Below are 9,218 nucleotides of genomic sequence, written 5' to 3'. Positions count from 1 at the left end.
AACATTTCCTTTTAACATACAGAACAACTTTGCTTTGAGTTGCGCCCGTCGGCCCCGTGATAAAGTTTAGGTTTCAGAGCTGGCGAAATGGGTTATGTAATGCCACGAAATATTATTCGTACTTTCAGCTTACGTTTGTGTATTATAAGAGTGACAATCAATCCTTTAGCGTGGAAGGAGATATGTAAGGTGCTACTGACGATCTTACTTTATATTATTGTCAGTAGTTTTTGAAAGTAAGACCTTAACTCGAGGACTATCTGCGCTAGCCGTCCTTAAATTAGTAGTGTAAGACCAGAGGAAAGGCAGCTAGTCATCACCACCCACCGTCAACTCTTGGGCTACTCTTTTACCAACGAATAGTGGGATTGACCTAAATACTATAACGCCCCCACGGCTGAAAGGGCGAGCATGTTTGGTGCAACCGGGATTCGAACCCGCGCCCCACAAATTACGAGTCGAACGCCTTAATCCACCTGGCCATACCGAGCCATGGCCTTAAAAGACTTACCTTAAACAGAAAAATAACAAAACCGTTTACTTCGTGGAAAGTAAATTCTATACTGCTCACCTGAGGTATCACGTTGCTGTGTTTGAAATAACTTGCAGGCTGCTAAATCATACTTTAAAAAATTTAGCTTTTTTGGAAGTTTTTCAAAGCTGTTTTAAAGAATACTGAAATAATTTAAATTCTCTGCTCTTCGTTCTTTGTTTTGAGTCGGGGCGTAGATGCTGCGAAATGTAACGATTATTTATTCTAAGTAGCTAGTAAAATCTTAAAATATATGGAGAATCATTTCGTTATAAAAAGAGGAAATACGTAGGCTTCCTATACGTGAGCGCGTGTCATTTATATTTCATTTAAACAATCGAAGAATGGTGTGGTACAGGGACAAATATCTAAACTCTTTTTGAAGGCACCCTTCGGCTAGAGGCCAAGACGTTTTGTGTTTGACATGAAAGAAAAAGCATCTCTCTCGGTTCTCTTGTTCAGGTACCACATGATTATTCCTTCATGTTGTCCGGAACGTTGTCATCTCGCAGAACACAATTTAGTTTTCAGATCCCCCTGAACCTCCTGCGGGGGTTTTACTTTTAAAATATCGTGCTTACTTTCGCCAAGTACTGATAAGCTTTAGTAATCCAATTAAAGAAATGCTGGTATTTCGACCGTACGTGAGGAAACGAGGCGCATTATTGAATCTGCCAGTCATCATTCTTTATCCCTGAGGCAGAACTCCTCTCACTTTGGTGATTTTTATTATTAATTTTGAGTCACTCTCTTAACAAAAATCTTTATGTATACATGATTTATTAGTTCCACACTAAGAAAACGAACATCTCTATTTTAATTTTTATTGTAGAGCTTTTGTTTAAACACGTTTCAATCTAACTGAACTTGACCGCATTCTGGTTTTAAACTATAGAACTTCGTTGTTTTAATTACGTATTGCACATCCAGACAAGTTGTGCATGACCATTAGACTAAACAGTCCACATGTTTAATATCATTCAAACTGATCTTAATCGGGTTATATTAAAGCAGCGGACGTAAGGTTGAGAAATGTGTCGTTCATTTAAAGCATCAAGGGATATCTTAGGAGGTTAATCCTTGTATATTCGAACGTTTATTCATTTCAGAGTAAAGCTACGTTGGGTTATCTGCTCTCTTTCTTCGTAGTATCGGACCTCGAATTTTAATAGTGAAAAATAAATTCTTAATCGTCTAATCAGTTCAGTAAACTTGTACTCATGGTAACGTGTATGTAGGTGTTGTTCCCAATGTTGAGGTGAAATAAATATTAGTAGTTACGTTTACAATAGGGAAACGATAATAGAAGTACGTGTTGACTGTATGACAACAGAATAGGTTACACCTTGTAGAAGTACTTGTTGACTGTATGACAACAGAATAGGTTACACCTTGTAGAAGTACTTGTTGACTGTATGACAACAGAATAGGTTACACCTTGTAGAAGTACGTGTTGACTGTATGACAACAGAATAGGTTACACCTTGTAGAAGTACATGTTGACTGTATGACAACAGAATAGGTTACACCTTGTAGAAGTACGTGTTGACTGTATGACAACAGAATAGGTTACACCTTGTAGAAGTACATGTTGACTGTATGACAACAGAATAGGTTACACCCTGTAGAAGTACTTGTTGATTGTATGACAACAGAATAGGTTACACTTTGTAGAAGTACATGTTGACTGTATGACAACAGAATAGGTTACACCTTGTAGAAGTACTTGTTGACTGTATGACAACAGAATAGGTTACACCCTGTAGAAGTACATGTTGACTGTATGACAATAGAATAGGTTACACCTTGTAGAAGTACGTGTTGACTGTGCTACAGATACGGATCTCGGAGCTGGCGATCCTAGTTCGAATCCGTGCAGTACAACAACATATATTCCTAACTTTAAGCTGTGGATGTGATAAAAGTTAGATAGTAATATCTCAATATGGAGGTGATAGCAGGTGGTGGTGATCGTCTGTCTTCCTTATGACACTAAGTATAGCAGAAAGTCACCTTATTAATTCTGCCATAAATACAAAGTACAGATACATTTATAAGGCATATTTTAATTTCAAATGTTATCTTATATGTCTAAACGAAGATTTGATATGTATGTATATTTCTCTTCTAAAACATGCTACACCAAAATTGCCAGTTAAAATTCTGCCAGAGATATTTAAAGAGTGATTACAGTACCATCTAGTGGCAGCATATGAAACGATATTTTTCTGTCGTTTTTTTTTTCCTTTAAATATTTCATTGTCATTGTCCTATGTAGAATCTATAATAATTATTTAAGATATAATAACAACATATAAATACTGAACTTCTGTTGAAAACCCTAAACTTTCTCCATTGATGGTATTTTGTCTAGTATAATAATAATAATTATTATTATTCGTAACTCAGTCCATGCAAATCGTTTTCTCCAAAGATTCAGCTAAATGTTACTTTATGAAACATAAAACATGAGTCAATTTACACCATTATTAAATAACATAAATTATAAATAGCTAATAAAATGGTGAATAAGTCCGTTTCTACACAGGCAACATTTATTTATTGTTGTCTTTAAACATGGGTAACTTAGCATAATGGATACAAAATATTTTATAAGTGATATGTTAACAGAGAGAGAACGACAACTAAAACAAATGTAAAACGACATAGCTTAGGTGTGAAAAACGATATGTACATTTAAGGTGTTTTTGATTAGATATCACGACCTTTAGTCAATACTCACCTACAAACCACACCAAATAAGAAAGAGGTACTTGAAAGTAACCAGCGTTAGGTTTAGGATCGTAGTCCTATTTTTCGGAACAGATCTATACTTTACAGAATCGACTAGATTGTTTAAAATAGACGGTGATAGTTTTTCCATTCTAAAATAATGTTAATAACTTCGTTTATAGTGACGCCATGGAATTTAGATTAACAGTTTCTTGTCATCGCCTGATGTAATCAGTACAGCCGTATCCTTATTTATGCTAATTATTTAAGATACTATCATGTGAAACTAAACGCTCTTTAGTTAAGATAATTTTGTAAATTTGTGCTGAAAAGTTGCCGATGAACAATCAGTAATAGCCGTCTATTAGTATAATTTTTTTTTTAAACTTGAGTTAGAAATTGCTAACTTAGTTTCCTTGACCTGAATAATACTTAAGTACACATTCTTTCAAATTTATAGTTTTGCTGGTCCAAATCAGTCGTCTTTAATAACGAGAATAAAATATTCCATTTTTACTTTAAGATGAAGGCACAATAAAGAGTTTAGAGCAATGTCTCGCGTGCATTTTTACGCTCACGTGCACAAATTTTTGGTCAAATTTGAACGTTTTTTATTGAATAACTTTGCGAATGTAGATTATATTTATACCAAGTTCGACACTTAACTGTAGATAGTGAAGGTTTACAAGTGTGCCAGATTTAAATAAAACTCATGAAATAAAAAGTATAGAAAGAAACTCAACCAAATATGGAAATTTCTCAGGTGTTTTGTAACGGTTCGCCTTGAAATTTGATATGTGAAGTGAGTGCATGTCTACAGAAAATATTTGATAGTTTGGAATACCACTGTTTAAGATACGGTAGGTGGAAAATCGTTAAACTATCATAGCTGCTGTTGACATAGGTTGCTTTTTGTTGCAGGTTTGTCCTATCCTAGGATTTGATTGAAATATACTGAAATAATATAAAATATTTTCTTTGTGTTTAAGCCTAACGTTACGCAATTGGCTAGCTACGTTGTGCCCACCGAGAGTATCGAACCTAGATTTTTAATGTTATTAGCCTTGAAACTTACTACAAATAAATTAAAGCTATTTGCTGATATTTACAATGTTTTAGCATGTCAGACTTTCTCATACACGGTATTCAGTTTTGTCGCCTGTAATATTTCGGTAAAAACATAAACTTTTACAGATGTAAACAGTGGATAATGTGAATGTTCAATGAACAATAATAAAAATGTTCGTCTGTTTATTAAAGGACGATTTACTTAATTTAAATGGTGAGAACATAAAATCTGTTAGTGTAAGTTATACCGCAGTATTTCCACTGTTGGATAATCTCAAGTTATTTAGAGTGAAGATTTTAGATAGAATCAAAGGACGTATGTTAAATATTTAATTAACGGGATACAAAAATAGTCATATAGAAATGTTAAATATTTAATTAACGGGATACAAAAATAGTCATATAGAAATGTTAAATATTTAATTAACGAGATACAAAAATAGTAACATAGAAATGTTAAATATTTAATTAACGAGATACAAAAATAATCATATAGAAATGTTAAATATTTAATTAACGAGATACAAAAATAGTCATATAAAAAGGAATCTCACAGAATTTCATAAACATTCCAAGACCAGGTAAATATTAAAATAAGATGAAAGGTTACACAAGCCAATATACAAGTATATACGACGAAGAAAGAAATTATGGTACTTTAAAACAGTGTCGTAATTCTTAAGTTAACAAACCTTACAAAAATGAGGTAACTTTAGTTTTGTAAGAGAAGTATCACGGTTTAAAGTTGATTTATTTAGGGAATATAGAAGGATGAAAGATACTGAGAAGAGAGTTCACTCCACAATCCTGAGATTAGAACCTAAGACGGGAAAAGAGAAATGTGGTAGCTAAGTGCTTAGAGTTGCTAAAAATGTCGTACTAATAATAAATAGAGGGCTAAATCTACTTAGCTCAGGTTGTAAAACACTAATTTTGTGAGGACTTTATCTTGGTTCGAAGGCTGGGAATGTTAACTTACCCCGAGCATAAAGTGCGTTCACGGAATAATAAACATAGCACACGGTTTTCATCAGATTTTAAAATAACGAAATCATGTTATCATAACCATTATTAATGTTAAAATAGTATATGTCTTTTACTTCATTTTATATTGTGTGGTGTTTAAATATTATATGGTATTTATATTAATACAAATAAGTCTGAAATAGGGGTTACGATCAGGTATATAAGATACACATTATTTTATGACTTGATAATACAATAACTATGGCACATTAAAGGTGGCAGAGGTCAAGCCTTTGATATGTTCACAGCGAAGTAGAACATATTAGTTTATTATCGTTGTAACTTATGATGTATGAAGCGCATACTAGAGAAATAAAAATGAAATAATTGCTTTATATTTACATGGTCAGGTGGAAAAGGTAATCTGAGGGTCGCGAGTTCGAATCCCCGTTGCGCCAAACATGCTCGCCCTTTCAGCCGTGGGGGCGTCATAATGTGACGGTCAATCCCACTATTTGTTGGTTAAAGAGTCGACCAAGAGTTGGCGGTGGGTGGTGATGACTCATATGACTGCCTTCCCTCTGGTCTTACACTGCTAAATTAGGGATGGCTAGCGCAGATGGCTTTCGTGTAGCTTTGCGGGAAATTAAAAACAAAACCAACACCTACTTAACTGACAACAAACTCAGATGACGTAATTGAGAAAATGAAAAAAAAACTATACATTTTTTAAACAATTTAAATAAATAATTCATGTTCCAAGAAGATAATGATCCTAAAGACAACAGCAGTTTAGCTATCGAATAATAAAAAATAATTAACAAGTAGCAATTAACAGTAATTAGTAAGGAGAATTATGCAATAAACATGACAACAAACGATAACCAATCACCTCCACCTGGTGTTAACTAGTTTGCAGTAAATTATATTGAAATTTATAAAATATTTGTAATTAATTACCAAAAACATTTTTACGAGTTTATTACAAGTAATATAATACCATCCTTGTATCTTCTATACGAGCGCCATCTCTGGGAAATTATTAGAATTGGAGTTTGTTTTGTACGACATTATTTATAATGTTTAAACGATCAACACCCACTCTTAGTTTGTTTGTTTGTTTTTGAATTTCGCACAAAGCTACTCGAGGGCTATCTGTGCTAGCCGTTCCTAATTTAGCAGTGTAAGACTAGAGGAAAGGCAGCTAGTCATCACCACCCACCGCCAAGTCTTGGGCTACTCTTTTACCAACGAATAGTGGGATTGACCGTCACATTATAACTCTCCCACGGCTGAAAGGGCAAGCATGTTTGGCGCCACGGGGATGCGAACCCGCGACCCTCAGATTACGAGTCGCACGCCTTAACTCACCTGACCATGCCGGGTCCCCACTCTTACTAATGACATTTTAATTAAGCACTTTTTAAGTTTAAAAATAAAAATAGATTAATATAATTATTTTTCACGTATTTCTGAAAATATAGGTTTTTTTTTAAAGTTTTTTTTATTTAAAATGTTTGTTTCTGTGAAAATAAAAACAGGTTTAAATTTCGGCTGAAAATCTTTGCATAGATAATAAAGATATTACAGAGTACTCTAGTTTCGACAAACAACTAGGCTATGTTTGTGTGGTTGAAACTATAATTAACAGCGAAAGAAAGTTTAAAAATAACCTTAAAACGTTAAAAATCACAATAGATTAAATAATGTGAAACAGAGATAAGCAAAAACAAAGATGTAATGAAGTTGTCAAGTATGTTTGGTATTTCGTTATTCGATGGGCCCCGGCATGGCCAGGTGGTTAGGGCACTTGACTCTCGCAATTCAAGGGTCGTGGGTTCGAATCCTTGTCACATCAAACATGCTAGCTCTTTCAGCTGTAGGGGCATTATAATGTGACGGCCAATCCGACTATTCGTTGGTAAAAGAGTTGGCAGTGAGTGGTGATGACTAGCTGCCTTCCCTCTAGTCTTACACTGCTAAATTAGGGACGGCGAGCACAGATAGTCCTCGTGTAGATTTGTACGAAATTCAAAACAAATAAATTATTCAGTGGTTATTGATAGATGGATTTAGTACACTTACAGCTCACACAAGTTGACAATATGAAGTAACGTGAGAAGTCCAATGTTTTCTGTACAATTTTATTGTTTAAACTTTACAGATATGTTACGAATGTATCATTTTCTATTTTGACCAGTCTTTGTTAATGACGTATTATAGAAACTAAAACACGAGACTGGCTCATTTGATTTCACCAAAATATATTTTCGAACGTTGGATTCTATTATTTGTAATAGTTTTAAGTGTGTGATATGGCTGGTGGTTAGAGCGCTCGGTTTGCTGTCTAAAATTTCAGATTCCATTACATTCTACATTCTTTATGAGTTAACTGTAATAGCTTTAACTAATGACATATTTTAAAAATATAATTATATTAATTATACTGCTATAAGATCTAACAGTAAAAGATGTCCTGTTCTAAATATTTTTCACCATATTACTAAACAAATTCACTTTGTAAAATAAAAAATGTAATTTATCTATTAACAGGTACAAATTCGTAACATAGAATATGTAGGTCAAACTTCAAACCCATTACATATACGTATAAATTTACATAAATCTCAAGTTTAAAATAATGTACTGAATTCTATAAATTAAAACAATCCAGAATTCACCGTTTTACCTCTGTTAAAATAACTATATTAGAAATAGTTAATGAAGACACCACTAGACTTGAATAAAAAAACGAAAACATCTACATTTTGAACTAAGAACGCTATATCGTTATGAATTAAACCTAGATTTTAATAACTCTCTAGTTTTCAATTGGAGTAATAATTACTGTATTACTAGAAGTAAAGAAAATAATACTTAAAATGGGTTGACTTTTCAGAATTTTGTAATAATTCGGAAAATATTTTTTATCCTAATATTAGTATACGTAAATTATTTTATAAAGATTTATAAATATAATCTTCCCAAATTAAGAACATTAATTAATGTAATAAAAATTCGGATTTTCGAAACGATCATGCAGATCAACTTACGAAGATAAGATATTATAAAATATTTATTAAACTCAATAATTTGAGAAGTTCTGAAAAAATAAACTGTAAATCAAACCTTCATATTTGGTAATTAATTTTAGATAAAATATATTCAATAATTTGCAGATTTTCTAATATTATTAATTAATCTATAAAAAAAACAGTATTTTTCTTGTAGAAACTTAAGACATACTTCAGTTATAAATACAAAGTTCCAATTAGTTCATTACTATATAATTATAAAACTTTATTAACTAGTCGAAATGGATATGAAGTTAATAACTTACCTCGTGAGTGTGAAAATAATTTATTTATTGATACTTTCATAAGAATATTGCTACTAGTAACTTGAAAATTACAAAAGATAAAACATTACGTGAAATACTAAAAACTGATCTAATTACAGAATAGCCACAAAATGTAATAATAATAATATTCTAAAATATAGTGAAAACAATATTGATGAGTACATTTTAAAACTTAACTATATTACATTTTATCCACCTAGACGATGTCTGGAATGGAAGCTGTATGTACTTAAAAATATAAATTAAATTATCCAATATAAAATTAAAGAAACACCACACACATTTATCACTTCATCAGATAAAAAGTAGGATTCAAGAATTGAAAGTAAAATATATTATAGTTCATATTGTTAAGACTAACTGTAACATTGGTATCATTTGTTATAGTTCACATTGTTAAGACTAACTGTAACATTGGTATCATTTGTTATAGTTCACATTGTTAAGACTAACTGTAACATTGGTATCATTTGTTATAGTTCATATTGTTAAGACTAACTGTAACATTGGTATCATTTGTTATAGTTCACATTGTTAAGACTAATTGTAACATTTGTA

The sequence above is a fragment of the Tachypleus tridentatus genome, chromosome 4 (genome assembly GCF_004210375.1).
Source record: "Tachypleus tridentatus isolate NWPU-2018 chromosome 4, ASM421037v1, whole genome shotgun sequence".
Lineage (NCBI taxonomy): Eukaryota > Metazoa > Arthropoda > Merostomata > Xiphosura > Limulidae > Tachypleus > Tachypleus tridentatus.
Note: the sequence above shows the minus strand (reverse complement) of the source record.